General features: G+C 41.9%; 1 protein-coding gene and 1 pseudogene across 2 annotated transcripts in view; both read left to right on the forward strand.

Annotated features, from left to right (window-relative positions):
- LOC139809977 (odorant receptor 13a-like) overlaps window positions 1-19583 on the forward strand; it is a 602938-nt gene that overhangs the window by 322462 nt on the left and 260893 nt on the right. The window lies entirely within an intron of this gene.
- LOC139813295 (uncharacterized) lies at window positions 1639-10019 on the forward strand (annotated as a pseudogene).

A 19583-nucleotide genomic window follows, 5' to 3' on the forward strand; every position in this document is an offset into this window, starting at 1 on the left:
AAAGAGAGAAATAGTTTGGGAAGAGCAAAAAGCGAGTTTGAAAATAAAATAAAACAGTTGGAAGAGAAAGGAGAAAAAATGGAGAAGAGCGGAGGTGAAAAGTTAGTAAGCAGTGAATTAATGAAGAAGATGAAGGAGATGGAAAGAAACTTTGAATTAGCCGAAAGGAGGAGAAGAAAAAATAATATAATTATAAAAGGAATGAAAGTAGAAAATGAAGGTGATAGAAAAGAAAAGATGGAGAAATTCCTTGAAGAAGAAATCACCAAAAAAAAATGGAAGTGGACAAAGTGCAGGTAATTGGCCGGGGAGAACACAAAATGACGCCAGTCAGATTCAATAGATGGGAGGATAAAAAGGAAATAATGACAAAGAGGAAGAAGATAGGAAAAGCAAGGAAGATATTTATGGATGATGATCTGACGGCAACGGAGAGGCAGATACAAAAGCACCTATGGAGCATACTTAAAGCGAGAGAGAAAAAGGGAAGAAAGCAACGGTAGGATACCAAAGAATATGGATTGACAACTGCGAATGAAAATGGAATGAAAGCACCGAATGCTAGAAAGCAGAGATGTTTTTCCGAAAGAGTAGAGAGGAGAGAAGACAAGGAGGGGGAGATAATGAGTGAGAGAGGAGAGAGAAAAGGAAAATAAGGAGGAAAAAGGAAGAGGATTAAGGATATGCTTTTGGAACGTGGCGGGGCTAATTAATAAATGTGAGGAAGCATGGGATTACTTGGAGAATTTTGACGTGATAGGACTAGTAGAAACATGGATGGAGGAAGATAAATAGAGGAAGATTAAAAATAAATTGTCCAGCAAATTTATTTGGAATTGTGTACCAGCGAAAAGGGAACACAGGAAAGCAAAAGCAAAAGAGGAATAATAACAGCAGTTAACAAGAATTTGAAACTTATAGAGGTTAGGGAAATTAGCGACGAGATGGTAGAAAGCAGATTAGAGTATAATGGAAACAAATGGAGAATAATCACGTTGTACAGTCGGAAGATGGAAGATACGACGGAAACACTAAGGGAGAAGGTTCAAGAAGAAGATGAACAATGGATGCTAGTAGGAGGTGATTTCAACGCGAGGACGGGAAGCAGAGGAGGACCGATAAACGAGGAGGAAGAGAATGAAAAGAGGAGCGAGACCTGAAAGTCAGTAGATACAGTGGTAAATAGGGAGGGACGTATATTAATAGATAAAATAGAAGAAAGAGGATGAGCGATATTAAATGGGAGTTTCGGAAGGGAAGGGGGATGGACTTATATAGGAGACTTAGGATCATCGGTTATAGACTATGTCGTAGGGAATGACAGAGCAAAAGAAGAAATAAATATGGTAGAAGAAGGAATTAGAACAGAATCGGATCATGTTCCGCTGGAGGTGGAGTTGACAGGACTACGGATGATAAAGACAGGGAGAAGGAAGAAAGAAATAAAAATAGAGAGAAGCGACTGGACAGAAGGTGGGAGGAGAGAATATCATGAGAAATGTGAAGGATGGTCGAGTACACAAATAAATACAAAGGACATCTGGAAGGAGATGAAAGAAAAGTAAAGAGCGCTATAACGAAACGGAAGAAAAAGATAATACCATGGAGATTAGGAAGAAAAGAATGGTATAATAAAGAATGGAAGGAACGGAAAAGAAGATTGAGGAGATTGATGAGGGACTGGAAAAAGGGAAGGATTGGAAAAGAAGAGTATGTGAGGGAAAGAAAGGAGCACAAGGAATGGTGTAAGGAGCAGAACGGGAGGCACAAAATCGAGGAAGAAGAAAAGATAAGGAACATTAAAAACGAAGCGGAAGCTTGGAAGTATATAAACAAATACAGAAAAAAGAAAGCTGAGGGGATAAGCGAGCAGATACATATGGACGAGTGGAGAGACCACTTCATGGAAATGCTAGGAGGGACAGAGGAAAGAGTGGTGCTAGACATAGAAGACGAGGGAGAAGAAAATGGCACGATAGTGGAGTTAACAAAGGGAGTTGAAGAAATATCGAGAGAAGAAGTGATTGAAGTAATAAAGAAACTGAAGATGGGAAAGGCAACAGGAAAGGATGGGATTGAGAACGAAGCGTGGAGATTTATGTAGAAGAATGTAGGTGAAGAATTCCTGAAGTTAATCAACAGAATCTGGAAAGGAGAAGGCTGTGGCCGCTATGCCACTTTCGTTTGGGCGTCGCGTGCCCTTCGCAGAGGAGATGCCGCAGCGTGAGAAGGATTGTCGAGTGAGCTGAGAGACAAATGTACAATAAATAGGTCGTTTATTCTATTGTCCTATATTACATATGTTGGTGTGTCAGTGTGGTGAAGGAGGCCCTGAGAAGGGCCGTGGAAGCGGCCTTGAAAAGGGCCGTTTGGGTTCTTCTTGTGCTGTGGCCCTGAGAAGGGCCGATTGGTTTCTTCTTCTCCTACTCTCGGAGGCGCTCACGCCAGATGATGCTCCGCTGCGTTTTAGTCCTACGGAAGGAGCTGTATTTCCGCCAAGCCGGCGGCGTCTCCGGTGGAGTGTGGGACTGCTCCGTCTCCTCTGTCTGTGTGGACTCCGACGCTAGTGCCGGTGGCTCGTCGGTCTGCGTCCCTTGCGAGGAGGTGATTTCCCACTCCGGGTCGGTTTGTACCTCCTGAGTTTCGCGTAGAGGCTGGTGTTGCACGCCTCGGTGCACGCGCGCCGGAGGGATGGTCTGCGTTCCCTGATGTGCCCGCTTGGTAGGTGATGGCGGCAGAGGCGACAGGAGTGGAGGCACCGTCCACGACAGTTGAGGAGAAGTGTAGCGCCGGACTCTCACGTCCCACGTTGAGATGAGTGTGCGTGGAGGACGAGTCAGTCGCACCGGCGAGAGCTGGAGCGGGACGAGCTTCCACGGTTGGCCTGGACGGTAGTCCAGGGGCCGCTAAGGGTGTCTCGGTGGCGGCAACCGAAGTGGCGCAGCTCGTCTCTGTGGTGGCCGTAGCTTCGGCGGCGGCAAAGTGACGGCGAGATGTAGTGTCTCTTATCCAAAAGACTTCTCCTGATCTTGGCTGGGAGCCTGAGAGCAGTCGAAAGCTGCCTAGGCCGTCGCCGTGTGGCCTTTTATTCTTCCCTGACTAGAAATGAAACGCGAGAAAGTCTGCCACCTGTTGGCGGCACTCTTGTCTAGCTTCGCGGGCCGTAGTCTGGCCCACGCGCTCGGCGCATGATCGGTTGGCGCGCGCGCGGCGCGCGTACCGTTCCGATTGTGTGGTCGGGAGACCGCCACAGGACCCCCCTGGTTGAGGGTGAGCCCGGTTAGGCGAGGTTGAATCGTACCGGAGGCCTTGATGTCCTCCCAGCTCTGGTTTTGATCTCTGCGGTTGGTTGATCCTTCTGCTCTGTTTTGTTTTGTCCTCCTTGGCTGTTTGGCTGTCCTCCTCCAAGGTGTAGGCCGGTTGGATGCGATCTATTGAAACATTGATAGTTCTACCATTAATTTTTAGTTTGAAGGTTTTTTCACCTCGGTTTACCACTTCGTATGGGCCGTCATACGGAGGTTGTAATGCTCCATGTGGTGCGTCATGCCTTAAGAACACTCTTGGAGTTGTTTGCATGTTCTTGAAGACGAATGTGGATCTCTGACCATGACGTTTGATTTTTGGGCTTAGCTGATTTATTGTTTGCTTCAATCTCGTTATTAGGTCTTCTGTGTCTGCTTTACTTGTTGTCTCTTGCGTGCTTAGGAATTGTCCTGGTAGGCGGATTGATTCTCCAAACACTAGTTCCGCTGGTGTTGCGTTTAGGTCCTCCAAGCTGCCCTGATGCCCATTAGTATTACTGGTAATACTTCAGTCCAGTGTGTGGTTTCATGGCACTTTATAGCCGCTTTCATTTGTCGGTGGAATCTCTCTACCATCCCGTTAGCTGCTGGGTGGTAGGCTGTTGTTCGGATGTGATTGGACCCAGTCAAGCGTGTTAATCTTCGAAAGAGGTCTGCTTCAAACTGGCGTCCTTGGTCCGTTGTTATCTTGGTTGGAGTGCCGTATCTCGCTATCCACTCTCTAAATATGTGTTCGGCTACTGTTTCTGCCGTTATGTCGGGCACCGGGCCGTTATGTCGGCTTCCGGCCAACGTGTGAATCGGTCGATGATAGTTAGGCAATACTTGTATTCTTTTGACATTGGAAGAGGCCCCACCAGGTCAACGTGTATGTGTTCGAATCTCCTCGTCGGAGTTCTGAAGTTTCCAACTGGCGAGTTGTTGTGTCTTGTGATCTTAGATCTCTGGCAATGGGTGCATGCTTGTGCCCATTGCTTGCAATCTTTCTGGATCCCAGGCCACACGTAACGCTCTGCTACCATCCTAGCCGTTGCCTTCGTTCCTGGGTGCGACAAGCCATGCAGGGATTGAAAGACCTGCTGTCTGTATGGCTTTGTCACGTAAGGTCGGGCTGTTGGCGTGGACGTGTCACATAGTATGGTTGTCTTGCTTCCTGGGACGGGGATCTCTGTGAGCCGCAGTGATTTGCTGTTCTTTTTTAACTCTTTCGTTTCTGGTTTTTCCTTCTGTGATCTGGCCAGTGCTTCGAAGTCGATGGCCTGGTGTACTGCATCCACCCTCGATAATGCGTCGGCTACGACATTGTCTTTTCCTGACACATGTCGTATGTCCGTGGTGAACTGTGCAATATATTCGAGGTGTCGTGTCTGCCGTGGTGAGCTGCGTAGAGGATCCTGGTTGAGGGCGTATGTCAAAGACTTGTGGTCGGTGTATACCACGAAGTTCCTTCCTTCAAGCATGTGCCTGAAGTGTTTTATCGCCGTGTATATCCCTAGGAGCTCGCGATCGTACGGGCTGTACTTTGTCTGTGCGCGGTTGAGCTTCTTACTCAGAAACGCGAGTGGCTGCCATCCCTTGTTCGTCCTCTGCTGCATTACTGCTCTTATTGCCATCTCTGAGGCGTCCGTTGTTACTGCTAGTTCTGCTCTCGGGTCCGAGTGTGCCAGTACGGTAGCTCGAGATAGGCTATCCTTGCAGCTCTGGAAAGCTCTCTCCGTTTCCGCTGTCCATGGGACTGGTATTTTGCCTTTCATCTGAGGCCTCTTGAGCATCTCATTCAACAGGGCTTGATCCTTTGCTGCGCCTGGAATGAAACGGCGGTAAAAGTTTATCGTGCCCAAGAACCGTCGTAGCTGCTGAGGTTTGGGGAATTTCCGGATTGCCTCTACTTTCTCTGGTAGAGGTGTGGTACCTTCGGCTGATACCAGGAACTTTACTTGTTTCACGCCGAATACGCATTTTGCAGGATTGACTTTTATTCCGTACTGTTCTAATCTTTTGAACAATTGGCGTAGGTGGTTTGTGTTCTTCTTCCGTGTTGGATGCTACGATGATGTCATCGATGTAGGCATAACAGAAGTTGAGGCCCCTCAGTATTTCGTCTATGAACCTCTGGAACGTCTGTGCTGCGTTGCGAAGTCCAAATGGCATGTAGAGGAACTCGAATAAGCCAAAGGGCGTGGTAATCACCGTTTTTGGTATGTCGTCCGGGTTTACGGGTATTTGATTATACGCCCGTACAAGGTCCAATGTACTGAAGATCCGCTTCCCGTGGAAAGTTTGCGCAAAATCTTCAATATGAGGTACTGGGTACCTGTCGGGCTCTGTCCTTGCGTTTACTCCGCGGTAGTCTCCGCAGGCTCGCCATGTACCGTTTCCTTTCGGTACCATGTGGAGTAGTGATGCCCACGGGCTTTTTGAAGGCCTTATTATCCTTTCTTGTAGTAGAAGGTTGAACTCTGTTTTGGCCGCTTGGAGTTTGTCCGGAGCCAGTCGGCGTGGACGACAGGCCTCTGGTTGACCTTTCGTTGTTTTAATGTGATGTGTGGTGCCGTGCTTTCCAATCTTGGTCTTGGTGCTGGGGTTCATGATTCCTGGGTACCTGGCCATGATATCCCGTTTCTATCCTCAGTGTTTTTATTGATGTCAGCTTGCTCGTGCCAGTGGATACGGGCGCCGCGAGTCCTGTCTGCCCGTCGATTAGCTTCTTATTTCTAACGTCCGGTAGCAGGTGATAGTATGACAAGAAGTCTGACCCAATTATTGGTACTGTTACGTCTGCGACGATGAATCGCCATGGGTGTGCTCTCCTCAATCCGAAATCTGGTTGCAGAGTGGTGAATCCGTATGTTTCTATTACGGATCCGTTCGCCGCAAAGAGTTGATAAACTCCTGCTTTTCTCTCTCCCTGAGTACTGATGTAGGGAAATACGCTGACATCTGATCCGGTATCTATGAGGTATCTCTTCTGGGTCGTGCGGTCTGTGACGTACAGGCGGCGGGATCCAGGGTTGTTGTCATTGGCCGCCTTCAATGACTGCCCTCCTTGTTTTCCGCCTTGAATGTGCACGGTTGAGTACACTTCTGTGCCTCCGCTCCGAAACAGCGGTGGTAGTAGCACACTCCGTCTCGGCGGGGTGTCTTGCTGCGTTGGCGACTTCGACTGCGATTTCTCTGACGGTTTCTGCCTTGTGCTTGGATGGATTTGACCATCTTCTCCACTTGCAGAGTGAATGCTGCTATTTATTTTCTCAACGCGTCCCTTTGTGCCTCGTCTGTGTTTGCGGTTGTGCTTGTAGGCGTTGGCGCGGTTGTCGCTAGGACGAGCGCCTTGCTGTTGACCTCGTGTATTCGGTCAGCCTGGTCCGCTACATCTTCCAGTCTATCTTCCGTTCGTGTAGCCAAGATAGCTTGTGTTTGTGGGGGTAGTCGCCCTAACCAGAGCGTTCGTAGGAGTTCACTCGAGACGGTGGTCCCGGCTAGTGTCGATAAGTGCCGGAGAAATTGCGATGGCTTCCTGTCTCCTAGCTGCTTGTGCTCTAGTAGCTGCCTGATCCTTGCCCCTGTGAGTCCGTGAGCCTCTGGATCAGCGCCTTCTTGATTGCCTCGTATTTATGCTCTGCCGGGGGATGCGTGATGACATCTTTGATTTCCTTGGCTTGTTTCGGTTGGATCCGCGAGATGACGTATGCGTACTTGGCATCGTCTTCTTTGATCTTGCATAGGGCGAATTGGCCCTCTAGTTGCGCGAACCAAAGCTCGGGTTCCTCCGGCCAAAAAGATGGAAGTCAAATTAACAATCTCTTCGTGTTGATTTCCTCCATATCTTTGTACTCGTCGTCGGTCTCTATCTCGACGGTGTTGTTCGCTGTTGACATTGGTCTTCCTCTCCGACGTCGGGGTCACCAATTTGTGGCCGCTATGCCACTTTCGTTTGGGCGTCGCGTGCCCTTCGCAGAGGAGATGCCGCAGCGTGAGAAGGATTGTCGAGTGAGCTGAGAGACAGATGTACAATAAATAGGTTGTTTATTCTATTGTCCTATATTACATATGTTGGTGTGTCAGTGTGCTGAAGGAGGCCCTGAGAAGGACCGTGGAAGCAACCCTGAAAAGGGCCGTTTGGGTTCTTCTTGTGCTGTGGCCCTGAGAAGGGCCGATTGGTTTCTTCTTCTCCTACTCTCGGAGGCGCTCACGCCAGATGATGCTCGGCTGCGTTTTAGTCCTACGGAAGGAGCTGTATTTCCGCCAAGCCGGCGGCGTCCTCGGTGGAGTGTGGGACTGCTCCGTCTCCTCTGTCTGTGTGGACTCCGACGCTAGTGCCGGTGGCTAGTCGGTCTGCGTCCCTTGCGAGGAGGTGACCTCCCACTCCGGGTCGGTTTGTACCTCCTGAGTTTCGCGTGGAGGCTGGTGTTGCACGCCTCGGTGCACGCGCGCCGGAGGGATGGTCTGCGTTCCCTGATGTGCCCGCTCGGTAGATGATGGCGGCAGAGGCGACAGGAGTGAAGGCACCGTCCACGACAATCGAGGAGAAGTGTAGCGCCGGACTCTCACGTCCCACGTTGAGATGAGTGTGCGTGGAGGACGAGTCAGTCGCACCGGCGAGAGCTGGAGCGGGACGAGCTTCCACGGTTGGCCTGGACGGTAGTCCAGGGGCCGCTGAGGGTGTCTCGGTGGCGGCAAGCGAAGTGGCGCAGCTCGTTTCTGTGGTGGCCGTAGCTTCGGCGGCGGCAAAGTGACGGCGAGATGTAGTGTCTCTTATCCAAAAGACTTCTCCTGATCTTGGCTGGGAGCCTGAGAGCAGTCGAAAGCTGCCTAGGCCGTCGCCGTGTGGCCTTTTATTCTTCCCTGACTGGAAATGAAACGCGAGAAAGTCTGCCACCTGTTGGCGGCACTCTCGTCTAGCTTCGCGGGCCGTAATCTGGCCCACGCGCTCGGCGCGTGATCGGTTGGCGCGCGCGCGGCGCGCGTACCGTTCCAATTGTGTGGTCGGGAGACCGCCACAAGGCATACCGGGAGAGTGGAATAAAGTGATTAGTCCAATACATAAAAGAGGAGAAAGAAACGACCCAAGAAATTACCGAGGAGTTACTTTAATGAATACGGCGTACAAAATATATGTAAGTATCTTAAATGCGAGGTTGGAGAAAGAGGTGGAGTCTAAACTAAGAGAAGGGCAATTCGGGTTTAGAAGGAACAGAGGAACGATGGATGCAGTATACGCGGTAAATTATGTAGCAAATAAGGAGCTGAGTAAGAAAGGTGGAAAGGTTTTTGCATTCTTTGTGGACCTTAAAGCAGCTTTCGATAAAGTGGACAGAAAGAAATTGAATAAAATAATGAGGAAGATAGGAATTGAAGATAACTTGAGACGAAGAATAATGAAGACATACAAAGAAACGAAAAATGTAGTGAAGATAAGAGATAAGAAGACAGAGGAATTTTGGACAGAAAAGGGACTAAGACAAGGATGCCCGTTGAGCCCAAATCTATTCAATTTATACATCATGGATTTAGAGGAAGGAATGGAATAAGGGCAAGCAAGAGGCCTTGTGATAGGAAAAGAAAAATTTTGGTCAATATCATACGCAGATGACGTAGTGCTAATGGCGACAAGAGAGGCGGAATTGAAGGAAATGATGAGGAGGTTTAAGAGGTATTTGGAAGGACAGGTTTGAGTTTGAGTCCGGAGAAATAAAAAATAATGGTGTTCGAGAAAGCGAGGGGAAGAAGAAAGAAAAGGGAATAGAAGTGAGGAGAGGAAGAAATAGAGGAGGTCAAAAAAATAAAGTATCTAGGATATATACTACAGAAAAATGGGGGAGCGGAGAATCATATAAAAGATAGGATGAAGAAGGCTACAATAGCGATAAAGAGGACATGGAGAGAGAATATTTAAAGAAGATTTTAGAAAAAGAATGAAAATGTTCGAGGCACTGGTAGAAAGCGTGGCATTATACGGAGCTGAAATATGGGGGTGGCTATACGAAAGCAGATTAGATGTAATAAAAAGAAAGTATGTTAAATGGATTTTAGGATTGGATAGAGAACCCCGAATTATATAATATCAGAAGAAGCCAAGATAAAGGAGATAAAAATGAGGGCAATAAGGAGAGCTGTGAGGTATGAGGAGAAGGCGAGACAGTCAGAGAAGAAAATAGTTCAAGCATGTATAAAGGATCTAGAGAGGAGCAGACCAAGGAAAGAAGAAAGTAATTGGGAAAAGAAGAGAAGAGAACTGATAGAGAGGGCAGGAATGGAGAAGAAGCAGCTGAGGAGAGAAATGGAGGCAGGGGACCGGGAGGCGGCGGAGAATATCGTAAAGAGAATAGAGGAAAAGGAAAAGGAGGCGAGACAGATAAAGATAAACGAGTCAAGATACAATAGTAACTATAAAGAGATTTTAACAGAGGAGTTACCAAAGTATTTAATAGGAAAGAAGAAGAAAAAGGATAGAATGTTGATAGCCAGATACAGATGCGGGAGTGAGGTGAAAGGCAGCGAACATTGGAGAGAGGAAGAAGATAGAAGATGCAGAATATGCCTAAAAGAAGAGGAGAACATAGAACATATACTAAAGAATGTGAAGCGACAAAAAGCGAGATACAGTTAAAAGAATTTTTAGGAGAGGAAGAAAAAGGACTAGAAGTAATGAAATCGATAGAAAAGGTTAGAAAAGAGGTGGAAAAAATGGAGGGGATGAAAGGAGAAGAGTAGAAAGGGAAATTTAAGGACAGCTAGAATGTTGAATTAGTTTTGGAGTTAGTTAGGATGATCTAAGTGATATATAATATATATGTATATAAATGAGAAAGTTGTATGAATGTAAATTATGTTATGCGTTTGTAAATTTATGTAAGGGTTGACGAAAGTCATCCTAAGCCGCAAGGCAAGGATTAAAATAAAATTATTATAAAATTATTATATATTATTACAATATATTATTATCAAAATTGCATCAGAAAGTCATTATCACATCTTTAAATAAACATATTTAAATTTAAAAAATTAAATATTTAAATTAAAAAATCTGAAGTGGTTAAACTTCAACATAAAATAGTAGGTATATGGAAATCTTTCCGTCATTATTTTTCAAAAATTAAATAAAAATCTCTAAATAGAAAAATCTGACGTGGTTAAACTTCAACATAAAATAAAATATATAAAAAACTTTGTTTCCCGTCATTATTTTTTAACAATTAAATAAAAATATTTTTAAATAAAAAAATCTGAAGTAGTTAAACCTTAACATAAAGTAGTAGATAAAACATTTTTTTTCCGTCATTATTTTTTGTAGAACATTTTGTGCTATTAATTTGCCGGTTATTCCATCATGCATTTCCCATTTTCCTGTAGATTTTTTAACATAACATCGGTAATGACCAATTGCGTCAAACGATTTAATATATTCTATTACGGCTACAAAACGGTATGCAGAATTCGCTAAATTTAAGTTTACTGGTAGATCGGCTAGACAAAATTCTTGCGTATTCTTTAGTAAAACCTTCACGGAACGCAGCAAATGGCCATTGCGACGCTTCGATATCAATGACAATATGTAAACTGCCAGAAATGTGAATATTTTTTTCAACTTTACATCGACGACATTTATAATTGGAATTAGACGCGAATAAATTAAGAGACTCCTGCAATCCATTTAACCCATTCTTACAAAGGGGAATCAAATTTACCTAATAGTTTTATAGAACATTATCTTTGTAGATTTACATTTTGGACATTCTAATTGAGATTGGATACTTTCATTTTTTCCAAAAAGTAAGTTAGCTAAGCTATCAATATTGAGATTACAGTCAACAATATTTTCTTTAGAAGGTGATTTTATAGAAATTATTGTTCGAGAGCACGCGGTAGCGCGAGAAAGCGCGAGGTAGAAGACGACCACAAAAAAAGGGGACAAGCACAGAATTGAAAAATAAACTAAATATATTCAAAAATGTATAAAGTACAGTTATTTACAGTCTTTTCCTTTTAGCCAAGGAAGCCGTGAAGCGCGCACAGAGGCTACGACAAGCAAGGCGGCGAAAGCGTGTTCGAAACGCGGAGTAACGAAAGGCGGTATGCAAAGCGGCGTACGAAAAGCGGTTTTACTGAGATCGGCAAGCGAAATCGGTTCCGCGGCGCAGCGGCGGTCCTTTATCGTCTCGGAGACGAGCCTCCCTCCAGGCTAATTGCCGATGATTTCAGGGAGATGATTGGCCACCGACGGCCTACGTCACCGTGCATACGTCACAGTGTCAAGTGACGATTCGAACCGGTCGTTACATATTTTCGAATGCGTTGTTTATAGCATGGATCTTTCCTTTGTGTGAGCGCAGATGAGTCGTATGGAATGTCGAACAAAGCTTGACCTTATTATTGAAAACAATGTTAAAGTTAGAATGCTAATCACGAAAGATCCATGCTATACTGAATATTACCTTCTGAATATTACCGAATTCTTTAGCGACATTTGACGCGAATATTAATTCTCGCAAGCGTGCATGCGCTGATATTCAGCCGAACGCAATTGCTTCGCGATGATTATTGCGATCTCAAACAATTATTATTTTAGCTCTAGAACAATATATTTCTTAATTTCCTCCACATTTTGTAAATTTTTTTACGATTATCATGAAAAGAGTCTTTAATTCTTCCACCGTCAATTGATAATTAACCCAATCTACGATTCCACAACGAACAGCATACGTTAGAGCATCAAATCCACAAGTATTTATAACTTTGACTTTACCAAGATGTGTTTTAATTGGACAAAGACTATTACCATTAATTAATAATGGCAATTTGTGGCAAATCTTTGGATTAGCTAATTAGTTCTTAATGTCTGAACATGGTCGAAGATAGGTACCTCTATGTTTTTTCTTATTTAAACCCTTCCAATTTTCTATTTCATTTAAATGCGCGTACACATTTAATGTGATGTCTTTTAAAGTTTCCCTAAAATTAGTCTTTTTTCCATTTTCGTCGTCAGTTTCATCAGTCCCTTTTATTCTTGTTGAACAAAATTGAGGAGTTGTGCTCAGTATAGATGAATTTTCCGTTTGTTCTTCGATTATAGGATCCGATGCATTTCGAGAACTTAATCCTACAAAACAAAATTGATATTTTTAGTTTACAAAAAATACAAAACGCAACTATCTATTTATTTTATTTATTCTATTCATTATATTATATTATATATACTATAACTATTTATATTACTATTTATTCTATTTATTCTATTTATTATATTATATTATATATACTATAACTATTTATATTACTATTTATTACAATTTCCCTAACAGATGACGATTGAGTAGTATTTTACCTGTATCATCTTCGATAACTATTGGTTCAGTATGCTGTATATGCGTGGGTGAATTTTCATTAATATCGCAGAGCTGATCATAGTGATCATTTTGTGTGTGCTTTTGACAGTTATGTAATAAATTTTTAGATGAAGATTCTGTGTGAGTGACGTATTTTATCAAACTTGTCGACGAATCATCTGCTTGAACTGAGCACTCATTTGATTCCGACAAACCGAAAAATGAGTCTTCTATCGTATTTATTTCTTCATTAAACAAGATGTTTTGTTCTTTTTTATTAAATCGTATGGATTCTTGCTCCACTGCTTGCAGTTTTACAGTACCCGACAATGCTCTGAGATGCTTAATCACTACTTCGTCAACTCTTTCATTCTTTGCATTAAAAATGTTATGCTTCAAAGTTTTAAAGTAACTTTCGCTTTTTGCTGAGGTAGCCGTATATAATATTCTTTGATATTGCTGTATATGTTTATCGTGGTTATCATCATATAACCACGGAATTACTGCTGTCCACAGTAGAAGATATTTACACAAAGTTAATAACCTTCTTCCGAAATCCTCGCTAAAATAGGGATGTAACATTCCACTCTTGTGTACAAATCCTTTAGCAACGTCTTCAATTTCATCAAAAAAATTTTATAATTGGGCAGCTAGATTTCTTTTCTTCTTTAAAGCTTTGCTCGAAATCATCATATTTAATATACAGATTTCCATCTTCATTATTGGTTTTAATTTTATTCGACTGGATCAAATTCAATAATCGTTGACGAGAACTATAGCAACTGCAAGGATTATCTTCTTCACCATCTTCTTCAGAAAAAGCCACACACAAAATATCAATAAGCAATTGTCTGAACTCCTTAACAGATGTTTCGTTGGTGAGTATGGCAACGCATCGTACAAAAAAATGTTTTAAGCTTGTTCGCGAAATCGCTGACTTTTCCCGGCGATGGAAGCGGGATGAGAAGGACGCGCGTGGAAGGTGTTAACTAATTATTTCTTTTATTTTTTGTCAGACCACAGTCTGAGCCGTCTTTAATGCGTCAAAAATATACAATCTGACCTGAGAAACGATGAGCGGTGTATAAATGAGAAGTCTTTTTGAGTCCGTGTACGCGAGAGGCGATTATATCAATCGCCGTCCTCTTGATGAGTCGCCCGTGAGCCGGTGAGACACGTGGCGATCGGCACTCGCGCACGTGTGAGCTTGATCGGTCGTGTTGAGGCACTAGAGCTGATGGGTAGCCTCTTTCACACTTTAGGATGCAATCAAGGCAGCGTGGTAACTGCGATATGTACTTCTAAGCGGAGTCACAACGAGAAACGTAAAGAGCACACATTATACGTCTCGTCACTGAGCGACCATATTGTACTCTGTCTATCGCGAGGAAGACGTTGGCGATGAGCGCGCCCGTGCTTGCGCAAGCTGCCGCGTCGATCCGGCCTGTCGATATCCGATCGATGCTGCCATCTGATCGGACGGCGCAACGTGAACGGAATCTCGAACAAAGCTCATATTTGTTTTAAAACAAGGCCAGCGAGTTACGAGCTTTATTAAATGCGCTATATCAATTCACAGCATACACATTTTTTTCAGATGATGGTATCTTTGAAGCAGTTCTAAGTTGTTGAAAAAAATTGTCAATAAACTTTGTCAATCTTCTTTCATTAAAGGCAAGGCTTCCTGCATTTAATAAATCCAGTGAAAAATCGCTTACAAATTGCTTTGGAGGATGCCCACCAGTTCTTAGAAATGCTCGCATCCAATGTGCTAACCAATTCGCGTCATGTCGAGAAGAAATCATTTGATATACTGGAAGTGTTTTCCCCAAAAAGTCAGCTATGGCTTGATATAGATAAATTACTTGTCCAGAATATTCTATAGGTCTACAAATAGATCCAGTAGCATCGAAACTTACACTACCGACCGAGTTTTTTTTTAAATGTATTATTTAATGTAATTTGCTCGGGAAGCCAATACATAATATAAAAATTGTTCTCACTAAAATCACGGATACTTTCATTAAATTCTGTACTTGTATATTTTAAATCTCGAAATTGTATCGCATTGACAGCAGGCTTCACATTTAAATCTTTATCTTTTTCTTGTTGTTTAGCTTTTCGTAAGACATGTTTGAAATATAAAAATGCTGGTTCCACGCCACCAAATTTCATTTCGCAATCTGCAATTTCACGGCGCCACATGTACGTCGACTTTGCTGTTATTTCCGTCGCAATAACCCGTCTATTAGTTCCTCGTAATTGTCTTCTTTTTTTTGTGGACAATATCCCTTGTATCCCAAGCCGATACGATAATATTTATTCCGTCGTTTGTTGGTGGAGTTTCACTGTATAAATAAATTTCGGTCTTGCATTCACGACAAAATCCTTTTATAGTTAAATATACTTCGCCATTAATTTTCCACAATTAATTTTTGACTTGAATGCGAATGGGCATGGAAGTTCAAATTGATTCCAAATCTTATAATAAATTTAGTCCGACCAGCCAGGTTCCAAGACATCGTAAGTTCGAGAATTGTACTTCTTAGGATGAGCCCCAAGTGAGTTCCATTCTTTTTTAGTTAGATGGAATGCGCACTTTATTGGTCGTAAATCATGTTTTGGCTTAGACATCGACCAATTATCATTTTTAGACGTTAAAACTTTTCTTTTTTTTTTTAAATAAATCCGCTTCTGTTAAGTTATGAAGCCGACTGAAAACGCCATTTCGATTTTGATTAAGATATAGATATAAATAATTTTTGCTTATGGATAAATTTAAATTGTTTACAGCCAGATCTCAGACCGGATCATTCCACAAAACCATATCACCATTTTTTTTTGAAGAAAATTTAGATCTTCTAAAGCATGATAAATTTCGTCAGGCGTTTTTCTGGGTTTGCAAGGCATTTTCAGTCATTATATTTCTATTTAACAATTAGTATTGTTCGACACTTGAAGAAACTAGATGCTGAAATACAGAAAAAGATAATAAAAATTGAAATAATTTGTCCATAACCAATATGTAAAAACATAATAAGTTAAAATCGAATAAGGCAGCTTGAAAAATACTTTTTCTTTAAGTGTAATAAAACACTAAAAATTTCAAATTTTATTTTAATTAAAGACTATAATTGATAATCTCAAAAGAGTAATAACCTAACCTAAAAGATCTGTTCAAATATTTGTTTACCTACAAATATACATATATATGTAGGTCCGGAAGTATGTTCCGGGACTTTTATTTTTGATATCGGTATATTCCAGGACATTTGGCAGTTTCCAGGACTCTCCTGGAAAAAATTTATGTCCTACGGCAATTTTCGGGACAGTTTTTTGAATCTGATTACATATATATGCGTTATGTTATACTTGGGATGGCCGGGGTAACTTATTAACAACACTATACGTAATTGAATACTCGTTCTTTATTCGGACGTTCACTGCTCGCTGTCTCGTGTGTTAATGCTTCCGTCCGTTACTCTAACAACGCCATCTCACGCTTACTCGCTCACATACATTTTAGGGCTTATACATATGTAACATCCTCCCCTTTCTCAGAATAAACGTTTACCTTACAGTCTATATTACATTTGTGTCTTGACGTACAAAAGTCTTTGGTAATAAGTAATAAATTGCACGTTGCTTGAAACCTACTCCATTATATAATCCTTTTGGTAACTTTCTGTCTCGTACAGGCCTACTTTGCGTTACATTAAGATCAGCACTTGGTTCTGACTTCGTTGCAACAACAGAATCATCCTGCGACTCCGATTCGGTTTTTAGTAGAACAGTGTCACCTAATTTCACCTCACTTTCTTTCGCATTGTTTCGCAAATCATATCGCTCTTTACTTTTAAGCTTTTTCCAAGCATCCCTATCTCTAATAGCTTCATCTAGATTATTTCTGATCCCTTGAAATTCTGGCATTTTAGTTTTTATCTTTCGACCGAACATTAGTTCCGCTGGCGAAACCCCTGTCGATGCTTGTGGAGATAAGCGATACATAAGCAGATAGTCTAATATCTCTTGTTTCCAGTTTTTTCGTTCGAGCTGTGCAATTTTTATGCGTTTAAGAAGACTGCGATTTTGTCTTTCGACTTCCCCATTCGCTTGGGGCCAGTACGGCGCTACATGAACAAGTTTAATACCGCACCTAGACGTGTATTCCCTTATTTCTTTGCTCACTAATTGTTTTCCGTTATCAGATATTAACCTATTCGGATAACCATACCTCGCGAATATATGTTTCAATGTATTAATAATTGCTGCCGACGTAATTGATTGCATTATCTCTATTTCATAGAACTTACTGTAATAATCAATAATCACAAATATAAAATCTCCGGAAGGCAAAGGCTCAAGGAGATCCATCGCTAAACATTCCCACGAACTATCCGGCAGCGCGTTTGGTTTCAACGGTGAGATATTAGAGTGTATGAAGTTAGCCCCCCTTTTTTTGAAATTCATATTTTTGAAAGTTGTTCCAGGTTGTTCTGACTTTGTACTACATTGTTCCAAAACGATATTCCTTAATTCTCAACAGTTTTTTAATAAAATAAAAAAAAACGATTTTTTTGGCTGGCCCCCCTTTTTTCGAAAATCGAAATTTTTTTATTGCTACAGATTGTTCTAGTTGTTCCAAACATTGTTCCAAAGTATTAGTTCGATTGGTTAAAAATTTTAAGAGATATTGAAAAAAGAAAAATTTTTAAAATAACAGTTTTGGCCATTTATTCGTAAACAAAATGACTTACAAAACTGCCGATCTAGAACATATTTCTAACCGCGTAGAACAACTCAGAACAAAATTTTTAAGACTAGAACAAGAACCTAAAGGGTACTTTACTCTTCATCGGAAATATTATTTTTCAATTTTCTTCGTTAAAAATCTTGTTCCAGGCTTCCCGCTTTAAAACTATCGTGTTCTCCATTGGAACAACTCAGAACAAAATTTTTAAGACTAGAACAAGAACCTAAAGGGTACTTTACTCTTCATCAAAAATATTATTTTTCAATTTTCTTCATTAAAAATCTTGTTCCAGGCTTCCCGCTTTAAAACTATCGTGTTCTCCACTGGAACAACTCAACAAAATTTCTAAGACCAGAACAAGAACCTAAAGGGTACTTTAATCTTCATCGGAAATATTATTTTTCCGCAATGCGCATGCGCAGATATCAATAACCATATAGCACACGATGCATCGCGCATGCGCATTGCAGGCGATTAGGATCCACTACCTTTCTTTCTCACATGACACGGCTTGTTCCACGGAGGTATAGTCAATGCCCCTTCCAGTTATAGTATATGTTCTAAGGTGAAGGCCCTTAAGGCTTTCGCACACGAATTGCCATAAACGTAAAACGTAAAGGTAAGCTATTCTAGAAGACGATAGAGTAATGAATCATTACTAATGATACAGCTAGTTGGTCGTAAGCAGAAGTAAGCAAGATTTCAACCGGTCAAAATCCTATTTACTTCTGCTTACGGTCTATTTCTATCATTTAAAACATATACGTACTACTGGACCGCGCGTTGCACTCTTCATACAGTGGCGCCGAGTTGAGAGACAATGATAGCATAGTTTGACCACGCGTGTGGAGGTCTCAAGGAGATCTCACTTATACGGGTTAGCGTCCCTATAATAAGAGTTAAACTAATGTAGTAAAGATTTTTAATTGTTCCGCCATTTATAGCCAAGAAGTTAGTGAGAGTGAGACAAAGCTATAACGTTGTCTTAAAGTCCGTATCGGACTACGGATTGGGATTAAGATTGGATTGAAATTTAATCAATCAGAGTAGTACTGATCTCAAGTTCAGTAAACTTTTAATTGGTGAAACGATCCAATCCCAATCCGTAGTCTGATACGGGAATAAGGGTGCAGTCTCACGTAGAAGAAAAAGCGGAACGGAAAAGCGGAATGGAAAGGAAGCATAGTAGGGGGTAACTAATCAAGCTCTAGAACACCGTGACCGCCGGGGCACGAAGCCCTCGGGGCACGCGCTCCGCCTAACCGAGTAAGTAAGGAAACGATGAAAGTAGTGGTATTTCACCGGCGATGTTGCCATCTCCCACTTATGCTACACCTCTCATGTCTCCTTACAGTGCCAGACTAGAGTCAAGCTCAACAGGGTCTTCTTTCCCCGCTAATTTTTCCAAGCCCGTTCCCTTGGCAGTGGTTTTGCTAGATAGTAGATAGGGATAGTGGGAATCTCGTTAATCCATTCATGCGCGTCATTAATTAGATGACGAGGCATTTGGCTACCTTAAGAGAGTCATTTGAGAACATTGTAATTTGTGGTACTATTTCATAGATATTTCTACAAAAAAATAACTACCCGAGTCAAAATTTTTCTCCTATTTTCGACCTCAATGTTTAATCTAACACCTACTTTCGACCAAAATGTTCGACCTAACACCTACTTTGATACTATAAGCAGTCACATCACCTTATTTTGAACCTCTTCAACCTCTGGCTCCTATTTAGAATCTGACAATTCTGTTTGAAAAGAAATCATGCTCCTACTTTAATGTTCCCAACGTTTTCTTAGTTTATTTATTGCATTTAGTTTATTTTTATTATTATAAGTTTATTATATTTTTGATTAAATATTATATATGATTTATTAAACGTTTATAATAACGTTTATAATAAATGTTTATATATATATATATATATATATAATAACGGCTTTTTCTATTTATTAATTTAATCAAAAATAATAAAAAAAAATTAAAAGAAATATGTATGTATGTATTGTGACGTTGCGGCTCGCCGCACCGTCGCGGCGCCCCGCCGCCGTCACAAGGCGCGGAATTTCGCGCCCAGAGACGGACCAGGGAGGCAACGACGAGATCTCCAGGGGTCGTATTTAATCGCGTTTCCGCATTCTGATTACCTTCTTTTGTTTTTTTTTATGCAATGTAATACGCGCGGCACCTCACCCACA

Source organism: Temnothorax longispinosus, chromosome 1, assembly GCF_030848805.1.
Source record: "Temnothorax longispinosus isolate EJ_2023e chromosome 1, Tlon_JGU_v1, whole genome shotgun sequence".
NCBI lineage: Eukaryota > Metazoa > Arthropoda > Insecta > Hymenoptera > Formicidae > Temnothorax > Temnothorax longispinosus.